The sequence below is a fragment of the Cucumis melo genome, chromosome 10, assembly GCF_025177605.1.
Source record: "Cucumis melo cultivar AY chromosome 10, USDA_Cmelo_AY_1.0, whole genome shotgun sequence".
NCBI lineage: Eukaryota > Viridiplantae > Streptophyta > Magnoliopsida > Cucurbitales > Cucurbitaceae > Cucumis > Cucumis melo.
The window spans coordinates 11,977,921-12,002,687 of NC_066866.1; the positions used below are offsets into that span (position 1 = coordinate 11,977,921).

General features: G+C 35.8%; 1 long non-coding RNA gene across 1 annotated transcript; it reads left to right on the forward strand.

The window, feature by feature from the left end:
• The first annotated feature begins 19,313 nt into the window (after positions 1-19,313).
• On the forward strand, positions 19,314-22,368 carry LOC103496699 (uncharacterized). The gene is made up of 5 exons (XR_007824045.1): positions 19,314-19,529; positions 19,646-19,745; positions 20,126-20,256; positions 21,649-21,691; positions 22,120-22,368. It is a non-coding gene; the product is annotated as an uncharacterized LOC103496699 (long non-coding RNA).
• The last annotated feature ends 2,399 nt before the right edge of the window (positions 22,369-24,767 follow it).

Genomic DNA, 24,767 nt, shown 5'->3' on the forward strand with positions numbered 1-24,767 from the left:
TGATACTGCCTGTGGCTATGAATTATATTGAAAGAAGAAAAGAGAAGAACAAACAACGATTGTACGTGGAAACTGTAAAACAAGGACAAAAACCATAATGCTAATTTCATATTATTTTTCTATATCTCATAATGATACATGGAACATTTATTTATAGGCTGTATAAAATCTTAACAAATCCTTGGGCTTTCAACATACAACAAGTTCGCTAATTCTAACACTTCCCCTCAAGTTGAGCTATAAATATCAAAAAGACCAAATTTGTTCATATAAGACTCGAAGCTTTGTCTGAGAAGCCCTTTTGTGAGAATATCAGCAATTTGTTGGCTTGAAGGTACGTAAGGAATGCAGATGCTACCACTCTCTAATCTCTCTTTGATATAGTGTTTGTCAATCTCTACATGTTGGTTCTATCATGTTGGATCGGGTTATTAACAATACTGATAATCGTCTTATTATCACAAAAACGTTTCATAGGTACCTCATAGTCCTGGTGACGATCAGATAACACCTTTTGAAGCTAAATTTTCTCATAAATTCCTAAAGTCATGGTCCTATATTTAGCTTCAATACTACTCCTAGCAACAACTTCTTGCTTCTTGCTTCTCTGAGTAACAAGATTGCCTCACACAAAAGTACAGTAGTCGGAGGGAGATTTTCTATCAACAATAGACCCTGTCAAGTTAGAATCTTTAAATTCCTCAATACACCTTTTATCAGATTTTTTGAATCTCAATCCATTACTAGGAGTTGTTTTTTAATACCACAAGATTTTGTTTATTGCCTTCATGTGTTCTTCGTAAGGAGTCTACATGAACTTACTAACAGTGCTTACAACATATGAGATGTCAGGCTTAGTGTGAGATAAATAAATTAGTTTACCCACCGAGCGCTAATACTTTTCTTTTCTAATTGGAACTTTGTCATCTGTATCTTTAAGTTTGGCATTGGGCTCAATAGGTGTATCAACAGGACAACACCATAACATACCTGTCTCAGTTAACAAATCAATGGTATATTTCTGGTGCGATATAAAGATGCCCACTTGAAATCTAGCAATTTCCATCCCAAGAAAGCATTTCAGATTTCCCAAGTCTTTAAATGCAAACTTATCCCCCATCTTCCTTTTAAACCAAAGGATTTCATCGGTGTCATCGCTAGATAGAACAGTGTCATCAACATAAACTATCAAAACTGTAAATTTTCCAAACTTGGAGACTTTTATAAATAAAGTGTGATCAGAATGCCCTTGAGTGTATCCTTGAGATTTGATAGAGGTGGAAAACCTATAAAACCAAGCTCTTGGTGACTTTTTTAACTCATATAAGGACTTTCGAAGTCTGCAACCTTGATGGCCAAACCTGGCTCCGAATCCCAATGGAAGACTCATATACACTTCTTTTTCTAAATCTCCACTTAAAAATGCATTCTTAACATGAAGTTGATATAGAGGTCAGTCTTTATTCACATCAACAGACAACAATACTCTCACAGTGTTCAAATTTGCAACAGGAGAGAGTTTTAAAGTAGTCAACCCCATTAGTTTTAGTTGCACCTTTCGTAACATACCTAGCCTTATATCTGTCAAGAGTACCATCAACTCTGTACTTGATAGTAAGCATCTATTTGCATCCCACACTCTTCTGTCCCTTAGGTAGAGTGCAGAGCTCCCAAGTCTTGTTCTTTTTTAGGGCACTCATTTCCTCCATCACTGCATTTTTCCACTCTAGGCATTTAAGGGCAACAAGGATATTTTTGGGTGTGGTAGTAGAGTTAAGACTGGCTGTAAAAACTCTAAATCGAGGAGATAGGTTCTTATAAGAAACGAAATTAGCAATAGCATGCTTTGTGCAGAACCTGGTACCCTTTCTTAGAGTAATAGGAAGATCAAGAGATGGATTATAATTAGTGATATTTTATAAAGGATCCTCCTTAGTGTTATTCTCCATAACTATTTCCACCATCACTGTCTTCTCTATCTGAAACAACCTCAGTATCAACACTGTTCTGCTCACCTATGTTCTCAAGAATAGTTTTCTCGGACCTATCACTTTCAATCATTTTACATGTCAATATGTGACTTAATAGTGTTATTCATACCTTGATCTCACAATGGTTAAGAATCTTGGACCAGAGCTGGCTGAGTAGGAGAAGACCCAACATCCTTTCTAAGATTCCTTCTATAGTAAGTTTTCCATGGAACATAGTTCGTAGGTAGGATCATGTTGTGAGGATCTGGGTTAGGCAGAGGAGCAAAACTAAGATTTGTTGACTCTAATGAAATCACCTAGTTAGACTCTTCACTCTTACTACTCTCACTCTCCACCCAAAGTAGACTAACCGAAAAGAAAGAACGATCCTAAAGAAAGATGACATCCATGGAGACAAAGTACTTAGGAGAAGATGGATGAAAGCACTTATAGGCTCATAGTTACAAAGGATAACCAACAAATGTACATGCCTAAACTCGAGGGGAAAACTTAGTTAGGTTGGGACCATGGTTATGAACATAGGCTGTGCACCTAAACACCCAGAGAGGAACATCAGAAATGAGATGAGTAGAGGGATATGACTCTTTTAAGACACTCTAAGGGGGTCTAGAGACGTAATACATGAGAAGGATTCCTGTTTATAAGATAGACTGCAGTAAGAATGGCATCACCCCAGATATAGGATGGTAGGGATGTAGACAACATAAGAGAATGAGGTACTTCTAAAAGATGAAGATTTTTACATTTAGCTATTCCATTTTGTTAGAGGTGTAGGCACAGGAACTTTGATGGACAATCCGTTTAGAGGATAAAAACCCATTGAGGGTATGATTTTGGAACTCATGACAATTGTCACTTTGTAGAATAACAATTTTTGCATTGAACTATGTCTCTACAGAAAGTCCCAGAAGACGGAGGTTACTTCAGACTTGTCGAAGATGAGAAAGACCTAGATAAGATGGGTATGATCATCAATAAAAGTTATAAACCACTGTTTTCCATTGTTATTTTCCCTACCACTGGTAGAGGATCTCACACTAAAAGCAATAGAGTCAATAGTTGGGATGGTCGAAATATACATAGCATTTGTACTATCCTCCTCATGATGAATTTTAGAATAGACCTCCATCAGGGAGGGAATCGATCTCTTGCCCAGTATACGTTGAAGAACTATATCAAACTTAGAGTTAAGACCAGCAAGAAAATCATAAATCCTGTCAATCTCTTCAACTTTGGAGTATTGTACACTATCACTAATACTACTCTAGATTAGTTCTCTATATAAATCCATTTTCTACCAGATAAGAGAGAGCTTGTTAAAAAAGGATGTAACATCCATGGTCCCTTGCTTGCATTCATGAATTTGTTTCCGTAGTGTATATAGGCACGAGACATTTTAATGTTTGGAATACAATTTCTGGGTTGTGTCCCAAATATCTTTAGCAGTTGCAGTGTAGAGTAAAGGTTTGCCAATTTGTGGCTCCATGCTATTGATCAATGTGGATTGAAGAAGAGAATCCTCTCCTTTCCAGTACTATTCCTGAGTGTTTCCAGGCAGAGGACGAGGTATTTCCTTTATTAAAAAATCAAATTTATGCCGCCCTTGAAGACCATTTTCACTGACTGAGACCATTGAGAAATAATTATTCTCATTCAATTTTCCTCTAAAAAATATCCTATAGACTGTGCCACAATATTAGTCACGTAATGAGAGGATAGAAAGGGGAACGAGGCCAGGTTCAAGGTGGTCGATGTTGTCTGAAGTAGTCGGAACCATTTATCCATGGCAGTACTAATACGAGCATCAATGGCAGCACTAATGGCAGCTCTCTCCTCTATTTGGTTTCCAGCAAATGTTTCACCTTCTAGGGTTTCATTGACACCTTACTCTGATACCATATGGAAAGAAGAAAATAGAAGAACAAACAACGATTTTACGTGGAAATCCTAGAACAGGGAGAAAATCCACGATGCTATTTTCTTATTATTTTTCTATATCTTGTAATGATACAGGGAATATTTATTTATAGGCTATAGAAGCCAAAATAAAGTAATAAAAGATAATTAAGGCACTGTAAAATCTTAACAAACCCTTGGGCTTTCAACATACAACAAACCCGTTAATTCTAACAGATCATGTCTTCCAAAAGCTATGCAAAAGTTTAATGTTTTATGTATCATGTTATGCAAAATGCCACCTTTTAAGTCTAAGAAGGTGACCCAAGGAGGGGGTGTGACAACGACTTAATGACTAAGAAGTTATGTTCAATGTTATTGACACGATGAAGTTTCCCTCCAATGTTGAAAACTGCAACGCGATAAAATCCCTTGGGTGGGATTATTGCGAAGAAGAAGTGTTAACTGAACTATTCATCCCTGAAGAATTCTTTGAAGAAGAGGACTCTTATTACATCCAGAAAGAAGTGAACGTTGTGTCCGGCACAAGAAAATTTGAAGCTTCGGATCAACAAACCAAAGGCAATAGGAAGAATAAGTCATCAATTGAAGAGTCACTAGAATTAGAGCTCAAGCCATTGCCCAACAACAAAAAATATGTATATTTGGAGGAGAACGACACTCTGTGTGTCATCGTCTTCACCCAATTGAATGTCGTAGAAGAGAAGGTGTTACTAAATATGTTGAAGTGACACAAGAAAGCGATAGGATGGACCCTGGCTGACATTAAAGGAATAAGTCCATCCTATGCATAGGATTTGGTTGGAGAAAGGGCAACAGAGCACCATTCAGTTTCAGAGATGATTGAACCCCGCGATGAAAGAAGTAGTCAAGAAAGAGATTATTAAATCCCTTGATGTGGGGGTCATTTATCTAATCGCAGAGAGTGAATAGGTTAGCTCAACTCAATGTGTTCCAAAGAAAGGAGGAATGACTATTGTGAAGAATGAAAAAAATGAACTGATCCTAAGGCGAATAGTCATTAGGTGGTGGATTTGTATGGACTACCTCAAGCTGAATGCGGTAACGAAGAAGGGCCACTTTCCCTTACCTTTCATTGATCAAATTTGGATAGGCTTGCAAGGAAGAAATTCTACCACTTTCTGGATGGCTACTCTAGCTACAACCAGATCACAATTGCACCGAAAAATCAATACAATACCACATTTACATGTCTTTATGGCACATTTGCATTTCGTCACATGACATTCGGCTTACGCAACTCGTTAGGGACATTCTAGAGGTGCATGATGGCTATATTCTTAGACTTCCTAGAAAGATCAGTTGAGATTTTCATGGATGACTTCTCTATCTTTAGGGACTCCTTCAAACAATGTATGGGCAGTTTGGAAGACGTATTAAAGTGATGTGAAGAGACACGACTTGTGCTTAACATGGAGAAGTGTCACTTCATGGTAACAAAGGAAATTTTGTTGGGTATAAGATCTTTTATGTAGGATTAGAAGTGGACCCCGCAAAGCTTGATGTGGTGAGCAAGTTGCCACAGCCTTCGAATATCAAGCCACTGAAGAGATTATTTGGACATGCTAGATTATGTTTTGCCGATTTATTAGAGGATTCTCCCAAATTGCTAAACCCTTGAGTAACCTGCTATGTGTCGATCACCCTTCAACTTCGATGAGAAATGCCACCAGGCATTCCAGACTTTTGAAAGATGCGTTGACCTCAGTGTCTATCATCATCTCCTCTGATTGGTCATAACCTTTTGAACTCATGTGCAAAGTAAGTAAATGTGGTGGTAGGGGCTATGCTGGGTCAAAAGAAAGATAAAGTGATCCACCCTATATACTATACAAGTAAGACTCTGAATGAAGCTCAAAAGAATTATACAATCACAAAGAAGAAACTGCTTGTCGTAGTATTTGGAATAAATAAGTATAGGAGCAACATTATTAGTTCTAAAGTTATGGTACACTCTAATCATTCTACGATCGGATATTTCATGGCCAAGAAGTATCCTAAGCCGTGGTTGATCAGATGGATATTATTGCTCCAAGAGTTTGATTTGGAGATTCTGGACCACAAAGGTACAGAGAACCAGGTGGCGGATCACTTATCGTGTCTCAGTAATGAACCTTTCCAATGCCAGCAGAAAGAGATTGAAGACTGTTTTCTTGATGAGCAACTCCTTTGCATTGAAGAAAAAGAATCCTGGTATGCAAACATAGTCAACTACTTAGTAGTCAAGACATGGCCACAAGACTTTAACAGCCATAAAAGGAAAAGGTTGTTTCATGAATACAGATTCTATAGATGAGATGAGCCCTTTCTTTACAATTGCGGCTAGACCAAATAGTAAGAAGACGTGTTCCCGAGTATGAAACAAAAGAAATAATCACCAAATGCCATAACCCTATGAAGCGCACTTTGGCAAGTGAAAGACAGCTACAAAGGTCTTATAGAGTGGATATTTTTTTCCCACTCTATCTCAAGAAGCAAGGAATTTTGTGGTTAATTGTGACCGATGCAAGAGGACGGGAAACACGTCTTATTACGATGAAATGCTTCAACAGTCAATCTTGGAGATTGAACTTTTTGATGCATGGGGGATTGATTTTATGGGATTTTTTTGTCAATCTGGTGGCTATTTATACATCTTTTTGACTTTGGATTGTGTCTCGATGTGGGTTGAAGCCATCTTCTCTTTGAAGAACGATGCGATGGTAGTCAACAAATTCTTGAAAAAGAACATTTTCTCGCGATTTGAGACACCTAGAGCCATTATAAGCGATGAAGGTTCTCATTTCATTAATCGAACCTTTGCCATGTTTTTAACAAAATACAACATCAACTATAAAGTTGCCACCACATAACATCCTCAAACAAATGGTTAAGCGGAGGTCTCCAACAAGGAAATCAAGAAAATATTGGAAAAAGTGGTAGATTCATCCCGCAAGGACTGGGTTGATCATCTAGATTCGATGTTAAGGGCTTATCGCACTGCGTACAAGACACCTATCAAAATGTCCCCCTAGGTGTTAGTCTTTGAAAAGGCCTGCCATTTGCCATTAGAGTTGGAGCATAAGGCTTTATGGGATGCAAAAAGTTAGACTTTGATAATCATGTCGTAGGAGCGATAAGGTTACTTTAGTTGCATGAGCTTAAAGAATGGTGTTCTCAAGCCTATGAGAATGCCAAAATTTATAAAGAAATTATGAAGGCATGGCATGATTGCCACATCCGTAAACACGAGTTATACCCTAGATAGAAAGTACTACTCTTTAACTCGTGTTTACATCTGTTTTCAGGAAAACTTCATCCAGATGGTCTAGGCCATTTGTGGTCAAATAGATCTTCCCACATGGTGCTATGGAGATCGCATCACTGGATGAGATGAATGAGTTTAAGGTGAACAGGCAAAGACTCAAGGCTTATTATGAAGATGAAGATCGCATCAAAGTCTTCATGGATTTAATGTAATATAGCCTTCATGTACATTTCCTTTCTATCATGTAAATATTTGTAATACAAACGTATCGCTTTTTGTGCATCACCTTTTACTGCTTTATTTTTCTTTCTTTCTTTTTCATTTATTATTTCTTTTATTTATTTTTCTTTTCATTATTTCTTTATCGCTTTCCTTTATTGCTTTCTTTACTGGTTTCTTTATTGCTTTTTAGTTAGATTAGTTAGTTATTTTGAGCTTATGAGCAAATAAGGGAATGTTGTACCCGAGCAAGAGACTTTGACCTGAGAAAGGTGCACGATGTTCAATTGGGCAATAGGATAATTAGTTTCCTACCCAAAATTTAGAATTGCCTAAAGGGTTGTGTATCGAATGGTGGAATTTGAAGCGTTACATTAAATGCAATGGTCATTTCTGCCTTCGAAGAGATGCGCCGTTGAAATAGAAAATTTTAGACTCGCGAACTGAGGATTGTTTATATGGATAGTTAATTCTATGTGATAAGTCATCGGTCATGATCATTCTATGTGAAGTACTCACTATGTATCTCTTCATCGCGTAAGAGCTAAGTCTTCGTCGATTACAAGTTTTCCTATTATTTGCCCAAATATAAGCGAAACATAGGTTTATCTAGATGATCCAGAGTCGAACATAGGAAATTGATATCAAAGATTAGTTCTAGGATTCACTCATCATTTAGGTGGTATAAAAGAATTATCTATACAATATTTTCATCTATTATAGGCATTTCTTTGCCCTTCAAATTGAAAGGATTCCATCCATCCGTCCCAAAAACTTCACTCGAAATGGGTAGAGTTTCATTGTGCGACGAGGAAGCTAGTTGAGCTTGCTTCAACAAAGTACCATCGAAGCACATGATTTTGATGTCTCTTTCAAATGAATTGGCGATGGATAGTGCGTCTTTCTTTTCAGATTGATGGACATTCTTGTTACCTACCATTTTCGAGAAGAAAGATAGGGCAAAATAGGCAAGAAATAATGGATAAGGAGATGAGATCTGACTTGGCTCGTCGAAGAAGAAGATCAGAGAGCTTTAAGGTATTTGATGAGAATTCACGCTGCCAAAAGTTCAGAGTAAGGGTTTTTGAAGGGCTTAAATAGGTACGACAAACTATGGTTAAAGTTTCAGTTAACCATGTAGTTAATGTCATGCATTATTAATGCGAAGTGACGTGATCTGATAACGTCGTTTAGGTTTTCGATGGCGGCATAATCATCATTCTTAAAATAAGAATTTTAAATGATCTGAACGTTTGAGCTTCCCCAAAACCCTAATCATTTATACAAAACCCTTTTGTTAAGCTCTTTGAGAGAATATGAAAATGCGTAATGCATTTTGATGCAACCTTCTCACTTGGTGACTTTATCGTGCTAAACCCTAACTTAATTCGCCTAAATGTTTCGTGAGAAAAACTCGCACTCCCTATCTTGAAAATAATTGTAAAAAAACGAAACTACAAAATATTTACAAGTATAAAAAAGTTATTACAAGTATACTATACAAAAAGAATACAAAATTAAGGTTGCACATGATAAATAAGATAAAGGAAAATTATACATTACAGATGCATCCTTGTGTTCAGGTTCTTTGGCGAGAAGGGTTGTGCCTCATCGTGTGTTGCTCCTCATAGCTTCCTAGCCTTGTTGTCTCCTTGAACTTTTTGGATAATTTATTACATGACTCTTTGCGTCTTGATTGCTCATTAAAATAAGCCTCTGCTTTCAACCATTCATTGCATTGCTCAAATGATCTTTCTTGGTCCCTTTTCGCATAGTTAGCTAAGATACAAATCTGACTAAGCTGATCACGTGGACACTTTCTTTGATGCCTTCATATATAGGTTCTGAGACTTCAACGAATTTAAAAAATAAGATCTCAGGCGTTTGAGGTTCTAAACTTCATTTGGGAATTGCATTCGTTGAGTTCCCATTTGGTCATTATCTGAAAAATACACTCAACATTGCGGCTGGTTCAAGTAAGCACAGATTACTCTGTACCTTAAACCTCGCACGCATTCTTTGGCTGAATGCATGATTCACCAAAGTTAATTGATTTTCCCAAAATCAAAATGAATTCCTATTCCTAAGATTGAAAAATCAATTCTCCAGCAACGACGCTAAAAACTTGTTGGAAGAAAAGAATTTTACCTATTCTTTTCTCATTACACTCAGACTTAGGGTTGTTTATACACGTGATTAATTCTATGCATTAAGTCATCGGTCATGATCATTGTAAGCGAATTACTCACTATGTATCTCTTTATCGCATGAAAGCTAAGTCCTCATTGAGTATAAGTTTTCCTATCGCTTGCTCAAGTATAAGCAAAACAATAGGTCTATCTGGGTGATTCAGAATCAAACATATGGGAATTGATATCAACAATTAATTCTAGGAATTACTCATCATTCAGACGATATAAAATAATTATATATATAGTACAATGAAATGTATGTTTAACTATGTCTACTTGTCTAGACTACAGGATCTGCAAAAGGTGATAATGTAAAGGCAACATGGAATTGCGAAATAATTTGTATATTAGAAAATGTAGGAATTCTCCACACTACTAGGCATTTAAACCATGTGAAAGTCTTGTGCGATGTATTTCAAATAACTAGTTTATGATTAAGGCGAGCAGCTCCCAGTGTCTTAAACACCACAATTGCTCATCTTTCGAGATACAAATGACTAAACTTGGTTAAGCGAGATAAATTTAGAGGATTTCACCTATAAGGCTTATAGTGCTTCTTTTTTAAGGATGACAACCTCTCGGCGGCTATACCCAAATTTGTTCTCCTTTTGGGACACAAATAATAGAAGTTATCTCGCCAAAGTGGGGTTCAAATCCAAACTTATCCTCACGCACATTAGCCATATTCTTGCTACTTGCCCTTTTGGGTAGCTAGCGATAAGCACTAACCAAGTGATGACTATAGCTCAACTAACACAATAAGAATTGTAAGATAAGTTTCTAATCAATAACTTATCTCAAGACCAAACTAGAAATAACATATTGCAAGGTGAACAATAAAGAGATGACAGATTGGAAAGACATAAACATGCAATATATTAAAGAATGTAGGACTTATGCCACTATAAAATATAAACAAAAACATTGCAAAGAAATACAAAAAGGGTAAGTGAAGAAATGAACATTACAAGTTCTGGGGAAATGAGAAATGGCATCTTCTCTACTCATACTCTAAGCTCTCACTTACAGATTAACTAGAGAAGAAGACGAATACTTTTACAGATGGCAGAAAGAAATTTGGCCCGAAATGAATGTTTGGCTCTTTATATAGTCGGCCATTTTGGTCCTTTCAAACCTCTTCTCTTGAGGTAGAAGTAGACTTTATATAGGCAACTTTCAGCGAGAAACTTATATTCTTCTGATCATGTTAGCGTCGATTGCAGCCTTTGTCAAGTCACATTAACTCCAACTACCATTCTTGTCCTCTAGTGAACCTTCCTCAAGGGATGACGTAGATCCTCTTCTAACAATTGTTCTCGCCAAATAGGCTCTTCTCGCATAGTTCTTGCACGAGATCCTCTATAATTTGCTAGTCTCTTCTTCTATTTTTATTTCTCCATTAAGACACTAAAAACGCAATAAAATAAACATGGATACTTATGTAAAGTATACTTCTAAATACATATGTTTTTTCAACGTAATCAGGGCATGTTGATACACTTCCTCTACATTTGGCCTCGTTATTCTATAAAAGAGGCTACAATAACTTGTATTTTTACAAGTTATCACACTTGCAAATTTAGAATAATGCTTGTCCTCAAGTATCTCTCCGTGTTATGCTTGTCTCCAAGCACTATTCCTCCTAAAAGACTCACCTTCCTCTTTGCATTTCTAAACTTCTCAAAATGCGATCATGTTTTATTCGTTATTCGGGATTTACTCTCATCACGTACTTTTTGGCTATGAACACATTTCTAAGTTCAAAATGTGGCAAGCTTAATACTGAAAATACCCTTGTTCATTCCCACAAGAATCTTATTTTCAAAATCAGAAATACCTAAAGTTTTTGAAGAGTTTTGAATCCTTTTCTTCGGCGAAAGAATGCTTTTTATTATATTTATAGAAGATTTGGCGTTGAGTGGAAAATCATAGGCATTCTATGAATCTGTTTCTCTCCTCAGCTATAACTCTTATCGCCTCTTATTACGCAACTTTCTAAATTTAATTTTTGAAGCTATGCTTCTTATTTTTGCAAGAGGAGGCAACATAAGATTTGTTAGCATTATTTTAAATTTTTTTAAAATGCCTTGTTTTTCAAACAGCTTGGTGGGATTTTCAAAAAGTTTCAAAAGCTTTAGCGCGAACCTCGCACACCCCCAAATTTAGAGGTTACCGATGTCCTCATTACTAAAAATCAATGGTAATATTATTCGTTGAAAAATAATACAAAAGAGGTTTGAGGTAAAGTTTGCGCACCTAATAAACTCTAGAATTGTTTACTAAGTAAATTCCCTTAACAAGTTGAATACCTAGATAACAAATAAAACCTTATTTTTCATATTTTATTTCACTGAAGTTATCATTGAGACGCAAAGAAAAATTAACGTGCTAAAACACAGGGAGCTAAATTTGCAAAAAGAAAGACTAAACGTGAAAGAATTGCATCAAAAGTTGTAACTTATATTGAAATGAACTTAAGTACAAAAGAATACAAAATACATAAGTAGTAATTGAAATTACAACTAGAAGAATAACAAAATTTTAAAACAGTCCCCTTCTTAAGTCTGCAGTAGAGGATGTGGTGGATGTTGGTGTTTTGGTTCTGGTGGTTACGGTTGAGGTGGTAATGAAGGTTGCATATTCATCCTTGCTCGCATCGTCGGGTCAAATTTGCTAGGAATCTTACCAAGTTTTGCGGAACCTGTGGTACTGGAATGGTGCTACAAAATAAAAGGTGTTGATATTGCATTAAGGATTGGAATTACGCGTCGCACCTTATGGCGAGTTCTTCAACCAAACCAGTTAATGTCTTGCTTTGTTCCCTTGTATTCTACTCCTTGATTGCGGCAAGTTGTGTCTATAGCTCTTGATTTTGCATTATCAACTTTAAGTTCCAAATCACTTAGTTGTTTTTTACTTCCCAATTGCATTTCTTCCACATTACTTTGGAACTGGATAATGTCTTCAAATCCTCTCTTTAATGGTTTATAGATGTAATCATCCATGAACTTGAAGACATAGTCCGCATCAACTTCTTCTTCTTCTCGCACCCCCTCCTTGAACTTCTCTTTTCCTGTTGAGGCTTTTGGAATTGATTTAGGTGGTGAGAGGAGACCTTTCTCACCAGTATCCTTAGGGAGTACTTCCTTTTCTCCTTGGAGTGGGTCATCAATAGCCTCCTACAGGACTTCCTTTTCTTTTTCTCCATCCACGATCTCTTTAGTCGAGTCATCCAATAATGTTGTTAGGTCAGAAGAGGTTTCATAGAAGACGTTTTGATTTGAAGTTTTAGGGCTTGGCAGTTTGGCTTGGTTGATAGGAATTGAGTCAAGAGGTTGAGGAGTTTTCTCTTAATGCAGGAAGGAGGTTCCGGTTAAATCAAATAAAAACAAGGGCACGATCCTTATTAGTGATGCTTGTGATTACTATAGCTATCTTGGGTAGTTGGCGATAAGCACTAGCCACATGATGACAATAACTCAACTAACGCATTAAAAGTTATAAGTTAAGCTTCTTATCAAGAACTTATCAGAAGACCAAACCGCAATTAACACATTGACACATGAATAGCAAAGAAATGATAGATTTGGAAGGTATAAACATACAAGATATTAAAGAATGTAAGCCTTAGGCCACTGTACAATATGAACTAATACATTGCAAAGTAATACGAAAATGGAAAGTGTAGAAAGGAACATTACAAGTTAGGAAAAATTGAAAGTAGTATCTTTTATATTCATACTCTATGCTCTCACTTAAAGATTGACCAGAAAAGAAGATGAATACTTTTACAAACGGTGGAAAAGATACTCCTGTCTGCCCTTCTCTAGGGTTTGGCCCATTTAAGCACCACGATCGAATACAAACATATGGCTTTTCACAAAGCCGGCCTCCTGGGTCGATTCAGACCTCTTCTTCTTGATCTAGAAAGAGATTTCATATAGGAAACTTTTGACGAAAAAATTCTACTCTTCTGATCATGTCAGCACCAAATGCAACTTTTGTCGAGTCACATTAACTCCAACTACTATTCTTGTCCTTTAGTCAACCTTCCTCGCGTGATGACATAGATTTTCACCTAGCATTTGTTCTCATCAAATAGGCTCTTCTCGTGTAGCTCTTACGTGAGATCCTCTGTGATTCACTAGTCTCTTCTTTTCTTTCCATTCCTACGTTAAGACACTAAAAACGCGGTAAAACAGGCATGAGTACTTATGTAAAGTTTATTTCTAAATATTTATGCTTTTTCAACATAATCATGGCATTTTGATATACTTTTACTACATTCTGGCCTCGTTATTCTATCAAAGAGGCTACAATAACTTGTATTTCTACCAGTTATCAGCCACCTCAGTGTCAGACTACAATTAATCCTTTGAAACCTAATGATGACATGGTGCTCACTCTTTGCTTATAAATTGTTAAGCGAAATCTTACACAAAACCTTTATTTTCTCTCTCTAAACCTCGCATATAATTGATCTCTCTCAAACCCTTGCAAAAAACCCCTCACTGTAAACTTCTTCAGAAACTTCAAACTTTTAACCAAACTGATGGTGGACAAACAAAAGAAAGAAGGTACCTTGTCAAGTTATAAACATAGGAAGGAGGCACCCTCAAACCCGCAATCATCTAAAACACCTTTCGCCGAAAAATCCATCAAACCTTAAGAATCTTCTTTGTAGAAGCCCAGATTTGAGGACTCTACGAAGAAAATCACCATTAAACCTAAAATGACTAAGAACCCTTCCTTTGTTCGCTCTGATAAACTTGATTCAAAGAAAGTCTAAAGACCCTTAAGACGAACCAATGAACCCATAGCCTCTGCAAGCGAATGGATGAGACAAAAGCAGGAGATCTATAAAGGGTTAACTGACTTGGACCCTACGATATAGGACATGGAGGACCTAGAAGGTACCTTGTCAAGTTATAAACATATGAAGCATAATAAGGGAAAGGTAATTGTGGGTGTTAAAGGCCAAGAGGAAACGCTAGAGATAATAGTGTTAAAGAAGACTCCATAAAAGTCTTGAAGTTCTACAAAACTTGGAGAGGGGATGCTAAGAAGAGGCGAGGAGGAAAGAAGAGGAAAGAAAGAAATGAGCAGAGGTTGAAGAAAGAAGAAGGCGCGGAAGGCCTAAGAGGAAGATGAAGTTGATCGTCTCCGCCAAAGTTTCACGGAAAAATAAAAGAATATAAAGTCCCTAGTGGGGACGAAAGAAAAGGTGGCAGAGGTCTAAGCCGCCAAAAAAAAAAGATAGAGGAGAAGAAAATTGAGGAGCTCGCAAAGTTGGGCAAGCAATTGAGGACTTGGTAACAAAGAACAAGGTTGCAGAAAATCAAGAGGTGGACCGTCTTGAAATGGCAACTGAGTTTGAAGAAGAAGTTGAGAATATGAGTCCATTAAAGCCAAGACTTTCACAAGAAGATCCAAGGCTAAGAGTCGTCGTTACTAAGAAAACAAAGAAAGCGAAACCTAGGCCTTAAGACCTAAGGGAGCCCAGCAAAGCGGGGATATAAGTGCCCAAGATATAGAAAAGTTAATTAAAGTTGAGAGGGGATTATTCCCATTTAATGGCTCATTACCAGATTTTCTACGTATCCATCAAAGCATTTGGGTGGAAGAAAACTTTCGAAGGAGACACAAAGGTCAGGTTGGATGAGGTGGGTATATTTTAGGCGGCGAAATTCCACCTAACTGGCGTATATGCGATGGTGGATGGGAAAATGGTATCCTTCAGGGCGAAGGTAATCCTTTAGGGGAAATTGACAGCATATATACGATGGTCGATGGACTGGCCAATGAAGCGAAGTACCCTAGGCATGAATTGATAAACCATTAAATAAGGGGTATCGTCAAGTAAGTCCTGAAAACTATCGCATGGTCAGGCGCAAACTGGGAAAAAATGCCAACTGGGAGGCTTAAGCTATACCCACATCAGCTAACAAGTTAGGCCAATATGTTATTTTTTGTGAAGTAGAAGATCCTTCCTACACAGAACGATAGCACTATGCCTCTAAAGTACGCCATGCTCTTCTACTGCATCATACTAAACAAGCGTTTGACTTAGGCATAGTCATCCAAAGGGTCCTCTTAGCCTTGATGGAGAACCTTAAACGTTTCAAACCCTTCCCATCTACAATAAACAAACTCTACCTGAAGTATGTCCCTTCCCTTGCCCGCTACCCACAGACAAACATGCCTGATGGGTGATGTAGCCAGGCGGCTTTCAACAAGGTGATAACCTTCCATCAAAATTGTCACACCCTCTTCTGGACTACCTGCTAGCTTAGACCGAAAGATGGTGTGAAGCCGATGGACAACACTTTTCTTTACCTGTATCTGTCGAATCTGCTTAAAACTTTAATATGATGAACTTACCAACCTCGTATATAAACTATTATACATGCACATAATGCAGCGAATCCTAGACTAATCATATACATGCATGAAATGTATCTCGGAAATAACTAATTTCACAAGTAAACCTAGAGACACCTTAACAAAAATATAACCAACAAAGGTTTATACAACCGTAGCTCCTAAAGCTTACACAAACTATGGAGTATCTATATCATATAAAGATATATACATTATAATACAACAGACTCTATGCACAACTCTAACCACGTACTGGCAATCGATATCGAAACTTCAGCCAGTTTATCAGGCACCGGGAACTCGATCTCTACCTGGAAAGTGTGCAAAACATTTTGGAAGACTAAGCTATAAAGCTCAATGAGTGACTCAGTTTAAAACTATAAATTTAAAAGTAGATCACGTGAAAGCTTACACTTATAAATTTGTTTATACAAGTCGTAAACGTAGACGTATAATCATAAGAAGAGCTTCCTTAAATACTCAGTATATACGTCATTGAAATCTAGCAAGGCCTATCAAGTATATCAAAATATTTTAACTAACATGACAAATCTACGTTGTGTAGGGTACACCCAGTACAACAACGTTTACAAGCTCTACGATGTAGTAGGGTCCGTCCAGCACTCCCATCGTCTTTGTCGTAGTGGGGCCTGTCCAGTGCTCATGACAGCATCGTTATTACGGAGTACTCTCAACGTCAACAACAGAATCTAACTTATGTGCACACAGTACCATATAGCCTCGGGCTCAACACCTCAGTCATGTAGTTAATAGAAACATTAGAAAAATCGTATGAAAACATTAAAACATGCCTACTATCCTTTTCTTTCGTAAAGCTTAAACTTACTTAGATTATTCGTGAAAAGCTGTAGTTCTTAAAATAAAACTTGATACCTCATACTTTGTTTGAAACACAGGGGTACAAATAATTTTCAGATATTCAATAATCATGTGCTAGCATAAACATTCAGTAAGAATTCTAGTCTCGAAACTCATACTTGAAAATAATCATGAACTTCAAATGATTTTCAATGCTTTGTAAATGAACGTTTAGATCAGTAAACCATAGTAAATATTTAGGAGAAAGAAAATATTTTTAAAAACTGGTTTTGGTCACTCACAGTCTTGGACTAGTTTCCCCATGGGTAAATTCGACCTATTTCCTCTTGGCCTGTCAAATGATCAGAACCAACTATTAGAAACCTAAATATTAGGATCTTCAAATTTTAAGCTTAACATGGCTCACTAAGGATAATGCTAAAGAAGTCCATCTTAAAAACAATAAACCCTACTCAACACACTTCTCGGAATTTTCCGCATTCGCAGTACGAAATTCAAATGATCATAACTCTTCCAATACTTAACCAAAATAAGATTTATTTATATCCAAATCTTCATTTTGAGGTCCTCTAAAACTTACCTCAAGATATGTAAATGTGATTTCTTGTGAATAAACTCAAATAACCCTCGAAACAGAACAACTTCAATAATCGCGCGCACACGACCCCTTTAACTTGTTCCTACAATTTAACTTATTTTTAGTCGTTTTTGGTTCATGATTTCTTCATGAAAGTTGTAGTAAAGTTAATAATATTTCCAACCATACCAAATAGAGATCCTAACTCCATTGGTACTCTTGCCAAAACAAGAAAAACCATAGACCTCCTGAAATCACGTGAAAACCAGCTACCTTGTTTTCTTCATCAAAAATCACCCAATGATCATCCGAATTTGCTTAAACTTTCTGCTTAAAATTTGTTTGAAAATGAACTATCTTTCAGTAAATGTAAACCTTACCTCTTAAGTCTTTTTGTGTAGCTCGAAATCAACAGAACATTAAAGGTGTGCTGTGTGAACCAATTTTTGCCAAGGATGAAGCTTTGTTTGCAATTCCCTTGTCTTTCTTCAACAAAACTTCTTGAACTTCTTCTTCTTCCTTTCTCAGCCTTCTTCCCTTTGAAATTCCTCTGAAAGTTGGTGCATAAATGGTGAAGAAAGTGGTGGAAATGGATGGAGAAAACTTTGGCGGTGGAGGGAAGAGAAGAAGAAAAGTAAAATGAAAAATTTCTTCTTCTTTTTCCTTCCTTTTATCCTTTCTTTTCTTTTCTCTTTATTTTACTTAATAAAAACATTAAATATATATATATATATATATATATAATATGTATATATATATATAATATGTATATATATATATATATTCTTAATTTACATTTCTCTTTTATTCATTTCACATAAAAATAAAATAAAATAAAATAGACCAAGAAAATATTGGGTTTACAAAATTAAGGGAGAAGAGCGTCGCCTCAAAACATTGGGGAAGAATAAGATTGTTAAAGAAGAAGATGAAGAAAAGAATTTTCCACCATTTCCACCATTAAAGAGGAAGGCCACATCAACCCATACCCCACCTGCTAAGAAGATCAAAGTTGATGCGGCCAAAGAAAAGGCCTATGTGAGTGACCCTCCACACTGCAAGAAAATCACTTCCAAGATAATTCCTCTTGAGAAATCTCTCTCTCAATCCCAAGAATCCAAAGACCCTCCTCCCCAACTACCAAAAAACAAGCATCCTCCACCTCCTCGCAAAAAAGACACTCTTCCTCCTCCTTTGCCACAAAAGTAAACCCTTCCCATCCTCTAGCCTCAAAAAAGCCAACCACCACCACCTGCACCAAAATTTCCAATTTCCCCCAATCAACGAAGTCCTAGGCTGACTGTGACCACAAAAATCAACCTCCCCACCCATCGCCCACCGCCTCTCCCTTACCTTTCTATTTCATCTTTTCTTCACCTTCTCATTCCCCATCAAAAGATGACCTCCCTCCCATCCCCGAATATCAAATCCCCTCTCACTCCTAGAAAAAAGAACTTTCTTTAAAATTGTGGTTTTAATTTCTTGACGTTTTTTAAAAGAAAAAACACCAAGAAAAGGTGATTTCAAAGGTAAACTGTCAAGAATTTTTATGAACAGGCGAAAGTATGCCAATTTTTTAGATTTCTTTACATTTTTTAAATGTCAAGTAATATGTATTTTTTCTTTACATTTTTTAAACGTCAAAAATATTCATAAATTAGACATTATTGACGTTTTTTAAACGTCAAGTGATATGTACGTATCCTTGATGTTTTAAAAACGTCAAGTAATATCAAATAAATTCTTGACGTTTTAAAATGTCAAGAATTTTTATCAAAAGGTGCAAGGGAGTCAAATTTTTGAATTATCTTAATGTTTTAAAAATGTCAAGATTTACTAAATATTAAAAAAGTAAAATATTTTATTTATTGTTAATTCAAAAAAGCCTTAGTTACTCAAGTCTCTCACGCTTTTCTGAACATCGTGGCTACCCTTTGATTTCGCTCTTCATTTTTCACGATAACGTCGTGGCTACCCTTCAATTTCCCCCTTCCTTTTCTCACAATCCACCATCCGAATGCCACCTCTACCTGTTACCATCTGAACGCTCCCACTACATGCTACCATCCTAACGTCGCCAGAGGCTGTTGCTACCATCCGAGTGTCATTGCTCCATTGCTCACCAAAATCATCGCTGACTCGTCGTAAATACTCCATTCGTTGTTTCCTGATTAATGGAGTTCATTAAAATTCGAACAACGTTCTTGAATGTTGCTTCTGAACCCCAATTTTGATTTATTTGAAAGTTGGATCATTGCAGGTGTGGGGAGATTTTTGACAGAGTTGGATGTTTAGTAGATGTTGGAGGAGGAATGGGACTTGTTTGAGTATTTTAGTGAAGACTTGTCCATGGATTAAAGGTATTAATTTCGATCTTCCTCGTGTTGCTGCCAATATGTTTGATATTGTCCCAAAGGCTGATGCTGCCAATATGTTTAATTTGTTTGTAGATGGTAAATTTGTTAGATAACAATTGGTAATGGGAGTAGTATAAAAACTGTGAGATCGGTCGTTACTTTCAATATGTATGGTATTCTCAACAAAATTTAAGATTTAAAAGTTCGTCTAGTTTTAATTTATTTCCAATCAATATCACTCATACTATTTTGCATTGTCATTTGGTTTCACATTCAGTTTCATTTATTGGTTCATTTAAGTTTATTGCTGAGTAGTTTTTCATGCTTGTATAAAAATGTTGTTATCTAAGTTTTTCCTCTTCCCCTTTGTTCATTGATAACAGTTGATCTTCTTCTTCACACCCTCCCTCATTCAAATGTATAAGGGATCCAGATGCGTAGAAGGAGTCTGAAATCCATAAAAACCTATCCTCTGGCATGAAGCGAAATGACTGTGCAGGAGTCCCTCATAGATGTACATTTTCACTTCTCATTTTTGCTTAGCTCACTCTTAAGGCAACAGAACCATATATTCTCAATTTTAATCATGTTAATGTGTAGAAAATTAACGGTTCAAGTTCAAGCTTTAGTAAACTTCTTGGAATTGAAGGTATTACACAACAAATTTTATCTTACCTCAAGCAACTTGACTATACTTTGATATGTATCTGAACTGTCCCTTGTAGCAAAGTCATTATGGGCCAAAATTTTAATCATCTTAGGCTGCATGTGGACAAGATTTTAAAAAGAACAAGGATGCTTTTTTCTTCCTATTTTCTCATATGCTACTGGTTAATTTTAAGCTTGTTCTGTTTAAAACTTCATAATTCATTCAACTCCGTAACTGTCCTTGTTTTATTAAGTTGACTAGTTCATGTCTCTTTTATATTGTTGGAAAGTTTTCATTTACAACCTGTTTTGGGCTTTTTTTTTCTTCTTCTTAAGGAAAACAAGCTTTTAGACCTGTGTCTTATGTATTTTGTTATTTTTTTTCTTCTCCTTTTTTCACCCCCTCTATTTCTATCAGGATTCTTTACCTGATATTGTTTATTCTTTGGTGTAGATTCTTGAAGATAAGAATCGGGCAACTTTAAGTATAACAACTAATGTTGCTATAAAGTTGGTCAGTGTTATACCAAATGCACTATTAAAAACCTTTCCTTTTGGATCTTTCTAATGCTCTTTCATGTTTGCTAAGTTCTCATCAAATACAAATATCTGTAGCATGTGCTGCAACACTGAATTTGATTATTTCAAATGTACCAAGTAAAAGTGAAGAAGCACTTTGGAACATCTTTAACAAGTCAGAAGTTGTTCTTCATTTGATTGGCATCATTAGAGACTTTTTTGGAGCTGGGAACCCAATTGAATGCACTTAACCTCTTTTTTCTCTTTTTAAGTACATTACTTTGTCGGTGGCTTCTATCTAGGTTTCCAGTTTTAAGTGATGCTAAATTGGTGGAAGCTTTGTATGATATATATGTCAAACTAGACTTTTGAATTAGAGCTGAAGTTTTGAAGTTGTATTCTGCAATAGGTAATGAATACAATGTAATTTTCCTCTCACTGTTTAATATTTATGCTAATTTTTCCTTTCTAATGCAGAAAGCCCTTAACCTTGAGGATTTTATTTGCAATAGTTACTTAATACCTTGGGCACTATTGTACTTGTAATGATAAGATATGGTATAATTTTATTTTACATGAAGCATTTCTAAAAATGTGATTGTAGTACAACACAGAGTATAACGAACTTTGTTCTACATCGCGATCTTAAAGTATGTGTTTCACTGTTTGAAGGTCTTATAATTTTGTAATGCTTGTACAAATTTTAACTTTCTAAGCTCACCTCAACTTTTCTTTACAGTGTTCCAACATCCTACTCACTGAGGATAAGGATGTTCGTCTTGGTAAGTTGTACAACTTTCTTCAATCCTAAATTTGTAATTACATTAGTACTTAGAATTATCTTTGGAATTGTCGTGGTGACTTGGCTTGCTATTGCATGACCTTAATATACGAAATTTTGGACTTGCGAAGACATTAAAAGTAGACGATTTGGCTTCTTTAATATGACACCTACACTTGAACTACATTGTATTTTGATTCACAGATCTCCGACATGGGAGGATTTAGTTGTTTGATAGTCATCTTTTTTGTGATCAGTTGACTGATGTTATCATAATTTTTCTTGTTTCTATTTGGAGTTCTATTTATAAATTTGATGCTTATATGTATGTTGAAGACTAAGGTTTCAATTTGTTATATATCAAACTAATTCTTTCGTGAGTATTATAATTTTCTTGAACACTAATTCATTTATTTTGCATGTTTACAGATTGATACACGAAAATCATACTCACAGGCTGAGTTAGACGAGGTGCAAGGTTGAGTTAGCTGATTTTTTCAGTTCGTACATATGATTGCAGCTTATTTGTGATTCTGAAGTAGGAATTTTTTTTGTTGTGGGTTCCAATCTGAAACTTTATGTATATAGATAATATAGGTGAATTTTTTGAATTGTTCACATGGAGGGGGGTTGATTGGTATACTTTTGAGATTAGATTTACTATAGATAGATATTCTTTTGGGCTAAGTTAGTTAATTAAAGGATGTTGAGTTGAATTCTTGGCAATCTGATGAAGTTATTTATGTCTTGTAAATGATCTGCAATATTCATATATGTAAAGTTTTAGAAATGATATGGTGAAAGGTTTTATTTATATATGTTCAAGTTTTGAAACTATATTTGATGAATATTATTGTTTATATGTATTTATGGAACAATTGTTGAACCACTATAAAGGACAATGGGAGCATAATACAGAAAAAAAATATAATTGAATTACAATTTTAAAAAAATTCGAAAAATGCTTGACAATTTTAAGATGTCATAAACAAGTGCATTCTTGACTGTTTTCAATGTCATAAACAAGTACATTCTTGACTGTTTTTCAATGTCATAAACAATCACTTTCTTGATAGTTATTAAATGTCATGAAAACTCATACTTTGGACAGTTATTAAATGTCGTAAACTCATATTATATTCTTGACGACTTTTGTCATGGATTCTCGTATTCTTGATGGTCTTAAAGTATCATAAACACTTATACTCTTGACAATTTTAAACTGTCATGAAAATTTGTATACTTGACGTTTATAAAACGTCAACGTTAACTATTCTTGACGTTTTTATCAACCGTCAAGAACTTTGACTTTCTTGACACTGGCTTCAATGACGGTTTCAAAACCGTCAAGAATAATAATTCTTGACAGTATAAAAACATCAAGTGAGTCTATTTTTGTAGTAGTGTCTCTTCCTAAAAACCAAATTCCTTCACCCTAAGACCCTTCTAAGCAACGAACCACTATGTTGCCCATCTATCTCTCACCTTCCCACCAAACGCCTAAAAATGAAGACCCTTTGTGCCTAAAGGTCAACATCCCAATTATAGTTTTATCATAAAGGGACGCGACAAAGAAGAACAGAATAACTTGTAACGACCCAACTCTTTATACTAAGTTGAGGTCATTAATTACTACTTAAAAGAAAATAAAAACTTTATTAAAACAAAATGGAAAATAAAACTAATTTTCATAATCAAAACCTCAAGTACTCGTTAAAAGAATAAATAAACTAATGTATGTAGAAATAAATCTCTAAGATAAAATCCTAGCTCGGACCCTATCTAGTTTTAAAAGAGTAATAATGAAAATACAATAATATTGAAATCAAAACTAATAACACAAAGATCAAACCAAAATGTTTCCCTACGTCATGATACGATCACTTCTTGCCTTTCGCCAGCTTTCCTCTACCTCTACCTCTACCTCTGCCTGCAAAATTAAATATTTAAAGAGTTAGTATAAAAATATCTCTGTAAGGAACCTACTACTAGTCCCGCTAGGTGTCTGTTAACTTTCTATTAGAGTCTTGTAAAATAATACCCTTAAACTGTGAACACACATAATCTAGTGATCCCATAGGAACACATCTGGTCTTCGGTAAACTCAAAGGAACATCTAAGACAAAACTGGTCTTCGATGAACTCGAAAGAACACCTAGGACAAACTGGTCTTTAGTGAACTCGAAAGAAACAATAAGACAATCGGACTGTGAGTGACCCCATCGAGTCACGCATATATATATCATCTCATACTGGACTGACGATCCTGACGGACTACACAATCATAAAAAGATGGTGATCCTGAGAGACATCCATGTGGGTACGACTTTAATAGATAAATTTAACAGAACACCCTATCCATAGCATGTACCATAACATAACATCATAAGCATGACATGAATATTAATCATAGCATTCATTATTATGAGATTAATATCTCATGCATTAACATTAACATCATCAATCATTATCATCAATATAACTCGGTCATAACTATCAGTAATCATCATCAACACAAACTCAGACATAATTATCAGTCATCATCAACATCAATACATTATGCATTTTAGCTATGTCAATGCATAATAGGAAAATCACATGCAAACTCTTACTTCAGTACGACAGTCTAGTAGGAGAATCTCTTACTTGGAGATTAGTTTAACCAAAGATAGTTCTAACAGCAATAATTAAGTCTCAAACTGTAAAAGAAAATACTAAGTTCAGTAACTTAATTAACGATTGCCTAAAGATCCAAAAATCATTTAGTTCAACTTACCCAAAGTTAAGGTTGAATTCCAATTCAACCTTAATGTAGGAAAAATTCCACAGCACCAACTCGAAATTTAATCTAACCAGTCCTTTATGAAAAACAATCCAATTTAATCTAAAATTAAATTATTTATGGTCCAAAATTAATCTTTGTTAGGCACTAACCAAAACTCAATCAAACTTACCAAAACTTACCAAAATAGGTGAAAAAAAAACCAAAAAGGCTTGGCGGCTCGACTACGAATGGATAGGCGGATCGTGCGACTCAGTGAGGGAGGAGTGAGCACGTGGGACTCGACTTAAAGAGG